The sequence below is a fragment of the Cyanistes caeruleus genome, chromosome 3, assembly GCF_971803275.1.
Source record: "Cyanistes caeruleus chromosome 3, bCyaCae1.hap1.1, whole genome shotgun sequence".
Taxonomy (NCBI): Eukaryota; Metazoa; Chordata; class Aves; order Passeriformes; family Paridae; genus Cyanistes; species Cyanistes caeruleus.
In genome coordinates this window covers 30,644,350-30,661,828 of record NC_141703.1, presented here as the reverse complement: position 1 = coordinate 30,661,828, position 17,479 = coordinate 30,644,350, and the positions used below count along the sequence as shown (strand labels likewise).

Below are 17,479 nucleotides of genomic sequence, written 5' to 3'. Positions count from 1 at the left end.
TGATGAAGAAGTAAAGTCCTTATCTTTTTACTTATCCCTAAGTGTGGCTTCTGCCTGTTGGGTTCAGGAGAACCATTACTCTCAAAGTTTCCCTTCAATCATTTCTCTAACATTCAAGTTGCAGAATTTGCTGGAATTTAAGAGGGTTTCATGCCTGAGATTGGACAAGTGATTTCTGGGGTTTTGTAGAAATATAGCCAGGTTGTGGAAAGGAATTCTGGGGAGGTGTCATTTGCAGATTCCCAGGAAGGGTTTTTAGACATCCAGGGCTTAACTTGTTACTGACTTCTTTACATGTGCTACATCCTCCAAAATGCTCTTTATGGAGTGGTTGTGCTGAACCCACATGGCTCTTGGAAAGAAAAGGCAGGACTTTGAACCTAAAGAAAGGTGGGCTGATATAAAGAGTAGACCTCAAGCTCGTTAAAAACTTACCTTTTTGCCCCTCAGGAAATACCCACTTTTTGTAATGTTTTCATTCTGAATGGGCACCTGGGGGCAATCTACCTACTTGTTGATTTTATCCTTTTGGCTATGCTTCCATTCAAAATGCAGTTGTGTCACATCATTTCCTTAAAAATGAAATTTTATGTACCATTCTTCAATTCAGTTGAGGAATCAAAATTTCATCAGGTCAAAATACTTCAATGAAAATCTTAAGAAATATAATCTGTAATCATAGAATAAGATATGACCTAAATCAACAAGGCATTAAACCAAAATATCAAATGTTTCTCTCCAAATTTGGGAATTTTTCACTTTAAGGAAACATTTTTTTCAAACAAGAATGAAAATGAGTTTGGTTGAAATCAACATGGATGCAGACATTTTCAGTTCAGATAATCTGAGATATCCCATAGAAAAAGGACTGAGTAGGAAAGAACAGAACAGAATTAAAAATTATATTTTTCTTTTTTTCTTTTCTTCTCTCTCTAACAATGATGGCATTTTACTCTTGATGGGTGATGTGAGACCTACCAGCAATGTTCTGACCTACCTTGAGAGGGATAGACTTCAGGGAGCCATGGCACACTGCAGTCACCCTCACTTCACTGGATGGCATTAATAATGCTTGTGCCTTCTGTGAAGAAGACTCCTAATCTCTCCCTGAGGATGTGGGCAAGCAGGGCTGAGCTGTGTAAGGTTACAGCAAGGAAAGAAATATAAAGGGACAGCTCAGGAAGCTTGATTTTCTGTTCCTGATATTTGAAAGCTTTACTTTGCACTCATGCTATGCCTCACCACTAATTGGAGTGCCAGTGGCCACGGTCTGTTGATATGGTAGTTTTCTCCTGTGCTTTTCATTGCTGTGAGTAGGAGCTGTTTTACTTTTACTATGAGGAATTTCTGACACTTCTTTAGACACAGAGAAGTGCAGGAGGGAGATGGGAAAAAGGAGCTAAATTCTCCTCAAGGTCTGTGTTACAAAGTGTTGTACTAATTAAAGTCATTAAATTCATCTATTTCACAGTCACTGTTAATAAACTGTTACCTTTAATAAACCCATCTCTTTTGAAATGGAGCCATCAAATTTTTTATGGGGATTATTTTTCCTACCAAGGGATCTTGCAACACTGCTCTTGGTTCAAAAGGGAAGAGGAGTAGCTCTAAAAAAGATTTTATTTCAAGAAAAAAAAAAAAAAAAGAGGAAGGAATGAAAATCATCCAGATTTGCTTTAATGAAAGTATCTGTACTAATTTGGAGCCTCATTGCAACTGGAATATCATGACACCCCAGTCTTGCACCAGGACCAGGAATATGTTCTGGCTAGTCCAAGGAGATTAATCAAAAATATCTGTAGATAAAGAGAAATGCCAAATGATCCAACAGACTTTCCATGCACACTAGGAAAGAGCCCATTTTGCTCTTGATGAATGACGCTCTCAGAGCAGTGTGTTCAGCAGCTTCCCCACAACTGAGGCAGAACAGCAGCTTTTGGAGAGCAAGACCCTCCAGAAGAAAGAATAGAGAGGAGTTCATTGAGCCATAACCCAGAGTATCAAAAGCCTTAGGCTGTGCTGGCCTTACATGCAGTTCTGAGTCTAGGTGAAGATGGATGTAGTGTGGGTGTGTAAGTAAAGCCATTCACCATATTGTATTGTTTTTAAAAGAGCAAGGAAATTATGTTAGAGAGTAACTCCTCCAATATGTGCCCATGGCCTGTCCCAGAACTGGAGACATCTCCTGTCCGTGTAGTGCCTGGCCTGAAGTAAATGCTGAAAAGCCCAGGCCAGAAAGTGAAATGATGCTGAAGGGCTCCCATCTGGATGTCTGCTGGGAACTTCAGCCAGACTCCGACAGACCAGGTGGGAGGGGATTTGGAAGGGCTGGGTCTGGCCATGTGTTGAGAGGTCATCAAACTGATGAGATGGTCTGAGTCCAAGTCTCAGTGTCCACACCATAAAAAAAATCAAGACATCTAAAGGCCAAGAAGCCTTCTTAACCCTCCCCACTCTCTCCACCCCTAAGGGTCATTGAACAATCAATGACTGGAGCTGCACCGGTAACATTTCATCCAGTAAAAGATGCTTGGGAGCCTCAAATGAAACCTACTGACATATCAGTGGAGTGATTTTACAGGCTTTTATATCATATTAATAAAAATAAAATTCCAAACATGCCAGAATTACACCGTGACCCAGAACAATAAAGCGGAGCTGTAATGGAGACGAACTGCATTGTTCTATTAATAAAATATAAAGGTTTTATTGTTATTGGGAAAGATTGATTGCATCAAATCAATACCATGTCACAGTATATTAATGTTTTTCTTCACTAATGAAAAAACAGGCCCTGATGTGATTACACTCTCTTACTACCCATTTGAAAAATATAATGGGCTGGTGATAATGAAAATTGCACCTTGCAATTTTACTCCTTGCTAGATGCTTGATCCTGGGGAGGTACTGAGTAAGTCGCCTGTGCTTTCAGAGAAGTCAGCAGGAGAGTAATGGAGCTAACATATACAAAAATGCTGTCAAAACCCACCTGACTGGACTGCACAGTTTCCTGCTTCCCACCAAAAACCTGGAAAAAGCCATTGGAGACCTCTGGAAAAGTCTTCAGCGTGCTACATTTTCTGCAGCACTATATGCATGTCCAAAACATATCAAGTGATTGTTGCTTGACACAGTGGTGTATTTATCAGAAAGTTTCCATTGTGGACACCAGAGTCTTTTGGTTTTGCAGCACAAAAGGCTTTTTAGTGGAGTCAAGAGCTCTTCCCCCAGCCCATGCAGTCCTTCAACAGCCCACCCAAGGACCCTGCCCTGAGACCAACAGAGATCAGCTCTTCTCCCCATTAATGCCTGTCCTCCTTTCTGCACAGATGGCCAATTAGTGTCAACTGGAATGTGATGTTTTCAGTGATGTGGACATTTGTCGGCTGGGACCGGGACTGAGCCTGATTGATTGCATTTAATATATTGTCTGTGTTTGGGAAGAATATATAACATCTGTATAATAGCAACAGTTGGAAAAACAGGTATTATGGAACTGTTGATATTTTTGTGAATTTTAACATGAATTTAGCATCAGCTAGTATAACACTGAATAAATTAAATGGATTACTTTGCCAAGAGATCCTTTAAAAGTGTTAATTAACGATAAATCAATAAAAACTATTCAACATGAAAATCAATTACATCCCTGTTTACATTATTTAACTCCAAACATTTCTGTTTTGTGTGCTTGTAATTAGCAAGCTATAAAAGATGCCATAAATAGGCGCATAATGAGAGGAACTGTTTATAAATGATAATTGGTATTCATTCCCACTGAGCTAAAGGTTATGTGATTACAAACTGTTGTGCAGAAAGGGTTAAACCTCTTGCAGATAGAAGGTTTTGCAGTACACAGCTCTGGAGAAGTCTTTCCCGCAAAAGGCCCCTGATGGAAGAATGCCCCTGTATTGGGGCTGATGGGAAGAGCAACATCCAGCAGGTGCTCCTTAAGGCCTATTTACATCCATTTAGGAAACATTTCATGGGGGAAAAAAAATCTACTCTTTGGGCAGTGGTGGAGGCAGTAAGAAATGGAACCTTGCACAAGAAATTCAATATTAATAAAATTCATCAGCCAAACAACATTTCTACAAAGTCTAAAGGAAAGATATTAACACTGAAATGCTACCAAAAATCTGGATGACCATCCTGTTAACAAAGATGAGGACAGAACAAAGGACTCAGGGGTGTTTTCTCTCATGATGGAAAAGACAAGCAGTGACAAGGATGTCACTCTACCCAATACCTCCTTCAAAGATTAGGACCAAAGGCACTCACAGAGGGCTAAAAGAGGACTACAGGACCTTTAGGCAGCAGCCAGAAGCCCAAAACACTGAGCAGCAGCCTGTAACTCCAGAAGGTAACACTAAATTACTTCCCATAACACACAGAGATGAAAAAACTTCCCTGGGGAGAAATAATCTCTCACTAATCCCTAATACTGAAAGCAGCCTTCTCACTTCTAGAGACTGAGACTGATCTAAACTCAACAGGTGAAAAACTTCCATGATCTGGAAACCTGAGGTTTTCTGCTAATGGCTTTTGCTAGTCTAAAGATGTCACCAACACCTGACAGTTTTTGTTTTTGACAGTGTCTCCTCCCCAGGACTGTGAGGGCAACAAGCATCAAGAACTCTTGACTGAGCAGGTCTGACCAGTGAGCATCTGGTGATAAAGCCAGCAGAGTCAACCAATTTACAAATCCAGAGCTAGACCATTTTTCTACCTTGCCTGGGCATAGAGGGGGGTGCATATTTCCTTTCCTGTCTGGATTGTAATTTAGAACACTTGCATTGCACTGCTTTCCCTGATTTGCAAAGAATACAACTGCTTCACAGAATATATTGATCAGAATTGGGTTTGAAAGAAAGTCTATTATGTGTCAGGAAGAGAGCCTTACAAGGTTTTGACAACGATAGCTCATTCTCATTGCTAAATACACAAAAATACATATTCTGGTGATGGCAATTATGGCCTGGACACCTATTTGCCCGAGAGTGTAATAATTTGCTATTGAAAACCCAAAGCATTATCAATGAAGAAAAACAATTGTTTGCATCTGCATCTTTAAATCAATCCATTGATGCCTCTGGTCAGCTCAGGTGGATTCTCTTAAAATCCACATGGAGGCTGAAAAATAGCACAATTCTTCAGGTTGCAGTGAAAATCTTGGCAGAGTTTTATTGTGCTTTCAGCATTCCTGAAAGTCAAAAGATAAATTCAGCCATACTGTGGTCACTGACAGATGGGAACACATTCACTGCAAAACTACTGAAACCAGTACTTTCTAAATGTATTGCAGTTAATAGGACACATAATATTACAACTAAAATGTCAGGGCTGGATGTCTTAGACCTCACAGAAGTAAGTTCCTTCCAGTTAGGAATGTACATGGCACCATGTACACATCAAGGTATAAATACATATACCAAGGTGTACATACACATGCATGTACGTGCTACACAAAAAAACTCTGCAAAAGTTTCTTGGAAATGCCCTTATTAACCAAACAAGTGTCAAATCTTATCAACAGCAGCCTTAATATGGGAACCAGTAAATTCAGCACATCTATAAACTTGCAGAATAGAGAAATACTTTCCTTATTTTTTCCTGCCCTCTCTCCCAAATCCCATTGAAAAAGATGTTTTACCACTGACTCACTGCAGACCACTATCAATCCTCTTTGTTGGAGGTAGCAGGAGCCAGGCACCATCCTCTGCTCTCTTACCTCCAGAGTGAAGATATCTCTATATGTAAAACTATCCATCCCAAGGAGTGGTTCCCAACACCCATCCCTGCTTTCTTGTGGGCTTCATGACAGCAACCCTTCTTTCTGGGCCATCACAAAGACTGGAAGCAGGAGAATAAATGATGTCCCAGGTTTGGGGAAGGGTTGCAGGTAGTTCTCAAGCAGTTGTATAGTACTTGTTAACACTTTTTGGAAGCCACGCTGGTGCCTCAGTCTTGGAGGACAAAAGGTTTGCTTTAAATGACCCCAGTTCTTTTTCTTTTGGCTTTCCCTTTTCCACATTTCCTCAAGGTATCTGCTTTTAAAGGGGATATTGCATATGAATGTCACAATGCTTTCTGATTTTGTTTTTGCTGTCTGTTTTACAAGTAACAGTGAAATACAGAAAGTAGAAAGAAAAACCGGCATCAGCTTTCCCAGATTTTCTGTCTGGAAAAGTATGTTTGTCCTTCCAGTAAGTACACATTTCCCACCTGCTGGCATTCATTGGGTTCTCCCACACAGCTAATGGACCACTATGTCTTAAAGGGGTTTTCAAGTTTTCACAGAAAAGTTATATTGCCCTTAGGTTTGGTTTGGTTTGATTTTCAAAACTTTCACTGGAAGTGAATCCAAAAAGCCTTTTGGATTTGTACTTCTCTTTTTTTAATTTTTTTTTTTTTAATTTTTTTTTTTTTCACAATCCTCCAGTTAAAAACAGGTTATTTGGTCTCTGGAGAAAGAAATGTTCAGTGTAGCCCCATTCCATTTTAAATGGAAGCTAAATGGAGAGAAAATCCCTAATACTGCTTACAGACATTTCCATCTAGGTCAAGTACAACAAATCTGCATTTCTGAGCAGCAGAGCCAGCTCTCTGTCCCTGTTGAAAATGGCAGGTCTTGTGGCATCCTGAATTATACCAACACATACTGAAAACAGGAGTGCAGTTAGAAAGCATTTGAGCTGAGAAGCCACATGCTTCCCTTTTGTTATGTGATCTTGATGAATTTATTTCTGTGGCTTTTATTCATGTTTCAGGGCATTGAATCCTTTAAACTTGTTAGTATTTTCCCTTTTTTATTGTTCTCTGCCGCCTTTTGCTGTTTTATTTCATTCTTTTGTTCCCCGGTGTAACCGAAGGTAATGCAGTCCTGGGCCTATTACCCTCAGTCACTTTGATCTGGCAGTGGAGATCAACAAAGAAGTTATTTGTTCTCAACACATTAAACCCTTCTGTGTAGCTTTTTACAAATTCTGTTATGCAACTTTGATAGGGCCTGGAACGAGTTGTCAGGTACGGAAAGGCAGGGGAGCACAAAGACCTCTCCAAAAGCCAAGCTATGAATGGTGTCATCTTGCTGTTTCACTTTCAAAGGTGGCTCATAGGGGTTTGCTGAATAGGAGTCGTTTGACAGCAGACATCTGAATTTGTATCACTGTCTCTAAGACACCTTTATAAGAACTTTGAATATCTTACTCGAGTCCTAAGGATCAAAGCTTCCTGTGTAATAAACCTATCATAGGTTACTCAGCGAGATTTTCAGCATTGGTAACAATGGCAGCTGATTTGCCTCACATAAAAGCTACCAATAGAATGTAAGGGCTGTGATCAATACTTTAACTAGCAAGATAAAAATCTCTCTGAAACTCAGGAATTATATTGTGGTCTCATCATTTACTTTATAAACCATCTCCTATAATTTGAAGACACACATGCATTAAGTGTTGCCTGAAATACATTACATTTTGATTTTTCAAATCAGAATACTGGAATAGTAAGTAGAATTGGCAGCATAAAATGAATATAATGAATAAAACACAAAAAGCTCTTGGCTGGCTTTTGAATATAGCATTAGAAACAGAGAAACACATTGTTTTACAGTGAACTACATTAAATATATTTGTTATGGGTCTGAAATACTCCAAATTATTTGTTATGGATGAGAGAGGATGCTCTGCATTTATGACATATGATACCACATTGTCATCAATTGTCATGCTTTGTTTATAGGACTGAATAATTTGTAATCATCAGATTACTATGTTTAGTCTGCACTGTTTTTTTTTTAGAGAGCGTGTATTAAACAGATCAGATCCTTGTATCTTTTATTTATTTGTTTGTTTATGAAGGGAATGATGAGTGGCTCATTCTCTTGAGAATTAACTATTTGTTGAAAGGTTTGGAGTTTCCAGTCCTGGTCCTTCTTGGAAAGGAGGGAAAGGCAAAACTACACCTGGGCCCCGATTTTTATTTGTGTGCCAATGTTGCCACATATGGATATCAGGAAACAATACCAGAGAAAAATGAAGATGCAGAAGGGCTACCTATACTCTAAAGGCTTCCTTAAGCTTTCTGGCTCCCTTTCCCCAGCCATACTTCCAGCAGCACTTCCAGAATGTTTTATGTGCAGATGTCACTCCATGTTCCTTGTAGCCCAGTTATATATTAGGGCAGGTAGGAGACAGGGAAGCCACTCCAGAACATGGATTGTCCTGCACCATTTGCAGTAACAGGTATTTTGTGAAGAACAGAATGCAACGTTCTTGGCAAAACCCCCTCTCTTTCATGATTCTTTTTCTTCTGGAGAAATACAACTATGAAACAAGATACTCTAACAAGGGTTGCAGGCAAAGACTTATAACTGTTTCTGTGCAGGGAAGGCACAGACCTGGCAGTCAAGAACTGGCTGGTCACTGTTGCCTCTGCCTTAGGGGGTTACTGGGAAGATCCCCACTAAAGAGCAGCTCCTGCCTAATACAAATTTTATATACATTTATGCTAGAAACACAACAGGATTTTAAATACCTGCAACTGGGAAAACAGCCAACAGCTATGGGCTGAATACCTGTATCACTTTATCCATAGGGACTCTATAGACACAGCAGCCCATCTGCACAGATCACCCACACGGGTCTCAGGCTCTGTAGGGTGTTACCCCACACTCACTGCCCCAGCTGCCTTGTTGACAGCACTTATAAATAAACTCAAGATACAATAGGATTGCTCATTCCTAGAAAATAACTGCAAAACCAAACCACTGCCTTTGAAAAGGTGTGATATCGGTTCACTTGCTACCCAGAAAAACTGTACCTCTAAGCTAAAGAAGAAAAAAACAGCAAAAATGAGACAGAGGCCAAGCTTGCATTTCCATTCTTGTCTCTCTGTACCGATAGTCTCTCAGAGATTCCTGCTTGCATAGCAGATGCTGAATTGCTACAGTTTACTGTCTAGAATATTAAAATAAACTAGCACTGATTTTGGCAATTTGCATAAATAGTTGATGGATCTCTACAGCAGAGACAGAAGCTCTTCATCTGGGCCCACCTGTGCATCAGACCTCTCAGCCTGTACAAACACTAACCATGGCAGAGAGTGCCGTGTCAACCTACCCAAAGTCAACCATTGTGTCTCATTAGGGTTCAGAGCTCAGTCAAACCTACCAACACCAAAGATGAGACTTTTGAAAGTGGTATATCCTGCTATTTGATCAGAAGGTAAAGATTAAATCACAGAATCACAGCCAGCCCTCTGATCATCGTAGTCTTCCTCTGGACTTGCTTCAACAGGCCTGTGTGCTTCCTGTGCAGCCCAGGGTATGATTGGCTTTCTGGGCTGCAAGCTTGCCAGGTCACTTTGGGCTTTTTTCCAACCAACTCCCCCAAGTCCTCTCCTCAGGGCTGCTGCCAACCCATTCATCTCTCCACCTGTAGTTGTGCTTGGGATTGCCCTGACCCAAGTTTGCACAGGCCCACCTCCCAAGCCTGTCAAGGTCCTTTTGGATGGTATCCGTTCCCTCCAGCACATGGCTGCCAGCACATGACGTGGTGCTGTCAGCAAACTTGCTGAGGGTACACTCAATCCCACTGTCCATGTCACCAACAGAAACGTTAAACTTGTCTTGACTGAAAACAGTCTGCAATAATCTGCATTTTGCATGCATGCACATTACCATGAAGACTTGTATAGCACTTCCCAATCTAGATATGCATTGGTATACATAACTTTAAATACAGGAATATAGCCACAGTTCTATATATTTTATAAAAATATATAGCAACACTATATATTTTTAGGAGGGTTAACAAAGAGTACATTGTGCAGCATAAAGGGTTGGAAGCATTTTAGGTAGGCAGAATGCAACTCCCCCATGAAAGTAACAGTACCAAGAGAAATAAGAGAAGTCCTAAACAAATTAACACATGCGCACACACACACACACACACACACACAAACTCCTAAAAATCCAGAGTGGGTTTTCTGAAAACAAACACAAGGCCTGTCCACAAGATCTCAGCTTTTCAAAATCAAGTCTGAAGACATCAAACTTTCTCAGACTCAGTCCTTCACAAGATGGGAGTCAGGGCACAGTGCATCCTGGAGCAATATTCCCAGGGCTTTCATTCACAGCAGCTGGGCCCAGCCAAGGGCAGGAGGTTTGCAAGAACTCCATAGGAGCTCTCCAAACAGCAGTCTGCCACTAATGCTCAGAAATACTTCTGCCACATTTGGGGATGAAAAGCAGCCAAATGTTTCTGTCTGCTCACCTGCACAGAATCATGTAATGCCTGCACATGGTGTTACAAAATGTTCTAATAATTTATTTGCCCAAAAAATATGAAATAGCTAAAATCCATGGAATATATTGGTGGTTGATGAGCAATTTCTTCAGAAATAAAAATAATAGCTAAATTTGGGATCTCGTGTTCCAAATGATTAGCACCACCTCAAAAATCTGTATGAAATATTGTAGAATTAGAAGTAAGAAAATAATTTTTCTTGCATGCTGATACCTGCTTTAGTGGCAGCTGGACTTCTTGAAAGGCATAGAGGGTGGCTTTGAAAAGGGGAAAGAAAATAAGATCTAACATTTCCACATCCTATCATAATGACCAAACAAATATATGTCATCTGTATGTCATCTTGTTTTACATGCTCTCACAAAAAGTTAACTGAGTAACAAGTGCACTCTCCCAGGCAAAGCAAACAAAATCTTTGACTTGTTTCACTCTTAAGGTCAGATATCACTGCTGACGAGCAGATCTACCACAGGGAGAGTGGAAGAGGAAATGTAGGTGAAAGAATGGTTTGTGCTCAATAGGGGTCTAAAATCTAATATTTGATACAAAAGCAGAGCATCTTCTGAGACAAAACATAAAAATACAATTATTATAATAGTGTATAATTTACCAAAATATTTTGACATTTTTCCAGAGATAGTCTCTTTTCCGATATTTGCATACCTTTGACTCCGGAGTATAGTCATGTGTAAATGACACGGAAGAAGACAAGGCAGCAAGTAATTATTTACTGATTAAGAAGTGGATGGGCTTGAAGTTTCAAACATCAGCATTCCTATTTCACCCTCATCCTTTCTGAGGAGGAAGACGAAGACATGAAACAGTGTTCTCAACTCACAGAGATTCCTAATTCATGGCATTAATGCCATAAATTCCTCCTCTTTGCTCTTTTGACTCACTGGCATATTTTGGTAATCCCAGGTCAGCCCTGCTCAAATCACATTTACTTTGCTGACGACTAAAGGTTACACAACTCAATTTTTTTTTTTCCATTTCTAATAGAAATGAATCCAAACTTGGCTAATTTGTATACAGCTCCAGGCAATATAAACATGCCTGGTTAGAATCATTTATATAGTATAAGCCTTTGTACTCCATACTTCATGGAAGTTAATAAGTAGGTGTCAAACTCTGAATTAAAATTCCCAGAAGAGGACACAGCACAAAGGACAATAAAAATGATTTTTAAATAATCATAGGGATAAATAGCATCCACTTCTGACAAATGTAAGTGCTGGCATAAAATGTTATTAGGCTACAGAGATTTTCTTTTGTTCAGGAAGTATGTTTTATTCTCTAGCAGTGTCATTCATCATCCTAATGAGCCCTCAAAATGTAAATTAAATAGCAAAGACTGATTCATTCAAAAACATCTTTGTGCTGTGTGTTAAACCTTTTTTCTACTTTTATCCTCATATATTGGTCCATTCTTTCATTGCAAAATAACCCCTCAGCCCTTGTATGCTTTAATGACCAACTTCAAGCAAAGCATATTTTCACTAAACACTGTTTATTCATTGCTGCTTTTGGTACAGTAATTAAAACAAAAAACAACAACAAAAAAAACCCCACCAACAAAAAACCCACCAAAACAAACAAACAAACAAACCCAACAAAAATAAATAAAAAACCACAAAATGAGAAAACAAAAATACAACACCCCATTTTAAAATGTTGTGCTCCTTAAATTATATTTGATCCAGAAAATTTCAGAAACCTGTGTGTGCATGTATTTTTTGTTTTATTGAGCATCACTTAGTACAGGGAAACCCTCAATGGAAAAAGGATTAGTAGAAATTTCAAGCAGCTCTAATTTACTGAACCAAATACAATAACACCTATGCAAACACTGTATTTTTGCTAATGGCAGAAAAAAGAAAAGAATCCAGGGTCATGAGCCAAATTAGTTCAGATTTCTTGTTATCTGTTGATAAGGACATTACACATTCTTACCAGGAATGCAGAAAAGAGTTTTCATACTTGACCTGAATTTATGCATGAGCACGCACACAACAACAAGAGAGACAAGGAACAGGGCTTCTCTGGAGCCAATCCAAACAAAAATATAACAGGAATGGAAAAAAACACAGCAAAAGCATGCCTGGTTTTGGTATGATTAGTCTTCAGTTATCTTTTTCTTTGCCTCTTCCCTTCTCTTTCTCTTCCTCTAATGCTTCTGAAAATCATCTTCAGCTTAATTTGGGTGTATATATGTTTCTGTGTGTACAAAATGCAGATGAAACTATTAATAGAGGGAGCAAAGTTTTCCAGGTGACAAGAATGCTGTTATTAAACTGCATATGTAAGACCTAAACTCCACAATCTTCAGATTAAATTACATCAAATCTCAGCATCCAGTGACATTATGCTTTTATGAGGTCGAAATGTTGGAGCGAGACACGAGGGGTTACAATGAAACCATCCAGCTGTGAATGAGGTAAGTACATGTACAGTGTCTTGCTACCAGGGATCCAAAAAATGGCCCTAGACCAATTTCCCTTTTATTGCAAACAACAAAGAGAGATGAGTGATGCACTGGCGTAATTGAGTTAAGAGAGCTTAGAGATGGGACTAAGTGTTACAACTTTTAGCTAGAATATCTTTGATGACAGGTGACCTTTTGAAGGGTTTCTTCTGAAAAAGTTAAAATGGTGATTTATGAAAGTTCAGTGAAGGCTCCATACTGCAACTGTTAAAGAGACCATACATGTAATTAGGTTAAACTCCACTAAGCAGAAAGAAGAATAAAAAAAGATCAGTATTATGGCATGAAATATTATCACTTAAGAAAATTAAGCACCATGAACCCTAGCTGAGAGAGCTTAATAAACCATCTATCATTTATCTTTGAGTGCTGATTCAGAAATCAGACTGGCATTCACAACTGCAGTGATTGATTAAAATAAATGCATACAGTATAGTAATTTATAAATGAAGACAGTAATTTACAAATTAAGTAAAGACTTTATGCCTGCAGAATAAGCTGCTGAAGCTGAAAATATATTTGAAGATACTTCAAACATACTCAACATGTCGCAAAGAGGCGCATGATGCAGCAGCTATCTGAGTTTATACTTTGCTCAACTAATCTTCAAACTCAAGAGTATCTACTAGATGAAAAGCTTGCCTGTCACATCTTTGTGCACATATGATACACCTAGGTACACTTCCTGTATTTTTACCTACTACCCTCCTCATGGACGTTGATGCATTTAAGTACCTCTTATTACCTAATTTTTTTAACACTATAGTCAAAACACCGGTCCTTGGATACTATATACTGTGTCAAAATAGAGTTTTTCCAGCCAACTATCCAAAATTGAAGCACAAAGCTACAGAGACTCCAGAAAAATCTTCCTGTTAGACTCTGGTACACCAGAGAAGCCAGAAAAGAGAAAATAAAAAATGAAAACCCTTTACTCTCTCTGTCAGCCAATAAACAGTGCATTTCATTATGGTATTATAAGAATATCGTAGATTTACTATTTTAAAGCTCATCCACAATACCACAATTTTAATAGCATAGTTAGAAAAGAACAGGATGTAACAGCTTTATTCTTTTTCTTTTCTCTTTTCTTTTTCTAACAGAAATAGCAACAAAGGAAAAGTTAATAGATCTGATCTGCCCTTGAGGCTTGCTCCCAAAGATTCTGGCTCTCTTCAGTATCATGGAAGCCTCAATGCTGCCTGCAGCAGATGGAGAGGCTACATGAAAATTAGCCATTGGTGTTGCACAGAACTTTAAACCTCTGCTCTTCCTTGGCAGCTGCAGCCATTTAAAACACACCGTGAAGTAAGTGTTGGCATTTGGGGCCCAGGTGTGGTCCTGACAAAGAGTGGGCTGTTATGCAGGATTCATCTTGTTGGCAATGATTACGATGTTGACAACAATGAGGGAAGTGAAATAGTTCAAAACATGAAAGAAGTAGTAGAATTAAGCTTATCTGTGGAAAATGCTCCCATGTTCCCTGAGCTCACGCGTCCTCCTCCTCAGCTGGGTTCATGTGCTGCTGCTTGTTACATGGGAGCTGCTTGTAAGTCTGACTCTGGCAGCATCAGCTGTGGCTCCTCCATTTCACTCAAGGGTTTTCTAGACTGTACAGACTCCAAAAACGACTATTACAAAGGGAATTGGGCAGAAAAGAGACGGAGTGAGAAGGAAAAATCTTTTATATAGTGTGTTTAGCAGCTTTTGCTGTCTTGGAAGCCACAAACCTCCTCCGAATATCCTTGCAGAGCACAAAGGAGGTAGAAACAAAACCTATCAAGAATGGGTGAAATGTGAATGCTGAAGAAGAAACAGATTTGGAGAGTGCTGAAAGATGCAAATGAACACTGAATATGTCAGATAACCCTTTTTTTCCTTACTACAGTTGACATTGTACTCTCCTCACTTTCCACCCTATACTTGCATGTTTTGAAATGGGTGCTCAGAGAATTAGAAACATGGATTCTGCATCAAGTAACATGCATATAGTTAATTCAGTGAAAAATTACACCTGATAATATATTCCTTTAAATAATTTTAATATGCTTTCTGTCTATACATGCCATTTGCACTGTATCTACGCTTTATTGAAGATTTTCTGTATGTCAAGTAATTGTATGCATGTATATATATGCACGGTAATGCTTGTAAGAATCTGCAAATATGTGCCTAATGATTCTTAGTTCAGCCAAAAAAAATGCTGTATTATTTGAGAAATAGCTCATGACCATATAATGAAAAATCAAATCACAGCGCATGGGAAGAAAATTAAGATTGTCATTAAGATTGCCATTGCCAAAATTGAGCTGCTCCTCAGTTCTGAGGAGCAGCTCAATTTTGAGGACTTCATTTTCAAGTAATTTTTGTTCAAAACAGATAAGTAAGCAGAAGGCAAAAGGCAGGTTCTGTCCTCAAAATATTTTGCCATTAAAATGGACTCAAGGAACATCATGCACAGAGAGAAAAAAAACATACCAGAGGACTGAGTGGGCTGGGGACTGGCTCGGATTTGTCAGCCTTCCTAGAGTTTACTTTTAATAAATAAATAATGCTGCAGGCTAGATATATTCCTTGGAGATCCTGAATAAGGAAAGAAGTGTGACCTTGAGGGTCACTTCATCAGAGCTCCACTGTCCACAGTGACAGGTAGAAGGGCAGGAGACACACCGTCCCCACTGGAGCAGGGGATTCAGCTCACCAGGGACGAGGGAAGAAGAGGACAGGAAAGGCTTCTCAGCGGCTCTGAAGGGGAAAAGAAGAAATGTAACTTTGATCTGGTAGATAAGAAATGGGTTGAGACTGCCAGTGGTCTTTGTGAGAGGGGTTTTTCAAGAGCAGAATGAAAATTACTTACCATGGACCAGGAGATGAGACACACTAAGCCAAGAAACTGGTAGGGCTAGATGTGCTCTGTGAAGGCAGGACCCTCATAAAGCATGAATCAAGAGAAGCAGTAGTAGGAGGCTTGCTCTCAGGTGCACAGGGTGAGAGGAAGGGAAGAGTCAGATGGGTGCTGCAATACCTCCAGCTGAAGCTGGAGAAACCTCATCAGAAACCTGATTTTTTTCCTGGCTGACTTCCACTTACTGCCTGATTGTCCAGGTTTTTGCAAAGTAGTCACATGATTTAATAAAAAGCATAGTTTTGCCACAGAGCCATTAGCAAACTGAGTCTCTACTATCTCCACCCCTGCTGAGCGACAGGTCATTCATTGGGAAAATCCATTTTCTCCCAGACATGACAGTACACGTGGCAGAAGCTGGCCCTTTGTAACCTAACACTGATAAAATCAGAGGCATTTCTAACTTTGGCTGCAACCCAGTCCAACAGCCATGCTCATATGTTTGTGCATTTCATTAAAGGTGATGCATGAAATCACTTAGTGTACTTGACTGCTTTAAATACATTGACAGAGAGTTAAGGAAATGATGAGTTGTTTTTCTGTATAAAAAAGAGCCATATCTTTATATACACACTCATGTGGCATCAAATTCGTATGTATGCAATTACAAATGATTGTTTTTACAAATTTAATTATGTGACCCTTGTATTAAATATTTGGCATGAAAAACAGGCAAGAGAATAAACAAAATGGTATCAAATAGCCCACTGCCTGAAAGCTGTAAAAAACAATCTATACAGAGACTTTTAAAAATACAGGCAGTATTTTTGATAAAATTATGTGCCAGATCAAGGGCCACTTTTCTTCTTCAGCACACACAGTCAAGTCTTCTGGAATTCATGACCACTCAAAGCCTTTAATGAAACTTGAGCACATTAGTCAGAATACCTAATCGCTCTGTCTTTGAAGATAAACTCCGCTTTTCTTGCTCAGTCCTGTACACGCAGAAATGCAGAGACACTAGAAGTGTCATCATCATGTAAGACACTTGCTATTAAATCTATTCTCAATACAAGGCTGACCTGAGGTATGTTATAGAAATCTTTCTCTCTGTCTGCTCTAATCCATCAGAATCCTTTCAGGTAAAACTACCGCATTTATACATCAAAACTGTATTTTTTAAGTAAGGCTGTCACTTTCAAGGCATGCATCTTTTCAGGAAAATGTCAGGGATGTTATACTTGGGTGTCCTTCTGCCCAAGAGGCCAACAGAGCCTGAACAATGAAGCAAACAAGACAGCTAATCAATAGCAGTCACAGCACTATTTTTTATCCTCCAACATCTTCATTTTTGAGTTGGTACACATCATTACAATAGGAAAACAGGACAGTCAATCTCCATTAAGTTCAAGCACTGCATGAAAGAATTAATTTGGCTGCCTTAAAAATGATGATACAACTGCATGCCCTTAAACCTTTTAAATTTATACTAAATTTACAGAAAATACTTGGATAGGCAGATTGGCTAGATATGAAGGCAGAGGGATATTGACTTGTTTTTTCCCGTTGGCACCACGTATTTCTTACAGTGATGATTTCTCTGAGAACTGGAATATATCCTGTAAATTTTTTTTAAGGCTTTGGTATAAAGCAATTTCACAAGTACCTGTGTAACTAATCAGATTGAAGGTTCATGATGCCAATTTCTCAGAAGTATGTCAGTGGCACTGAGTCTTGTTGCTAGCTCTAAAAAATATCCTTTAGATTTAGGATTTTCAAGAAGCCCAGGGATTTAGTTGTCCATAAGCCATTCATATACGAGTGATGAGGTCAAAACTC

At 39.2% G+C, this 17,479-nt stretch overlaps 1 protein-coding gene and 1 long non-coding RNA gene across 3 annotated transcripts in view; both read right to left on the bottom strand.

The window, feature by feature from the left end:
* The window catches only part of AFF3 (ALF transcription elongation factor 3), a 318,055-nt gene that overhangs the window by 175,623 nt on the left and 124,953 nt on the right, over window positions 1–17,479 (bottom strand). The gene's annotated exons all lie outside the window — the stretch shown is intronic.
* LOC111922121 (uncharacterized) lies at window positions 12,033–15,834 on the bottom strand. The gene is made up of 4 exons (XR_002860398.2): window positions 15,653–15,834; window positions 15,497–15,540; window positions 15,274–15,378; window positions 12,033–12,527 (listed from the first exon to the last, which is right to left on the bottom strand). It is a non-coding gene; the product is annotated as an uncharacterized LOC111922121 (long non-coding RNA).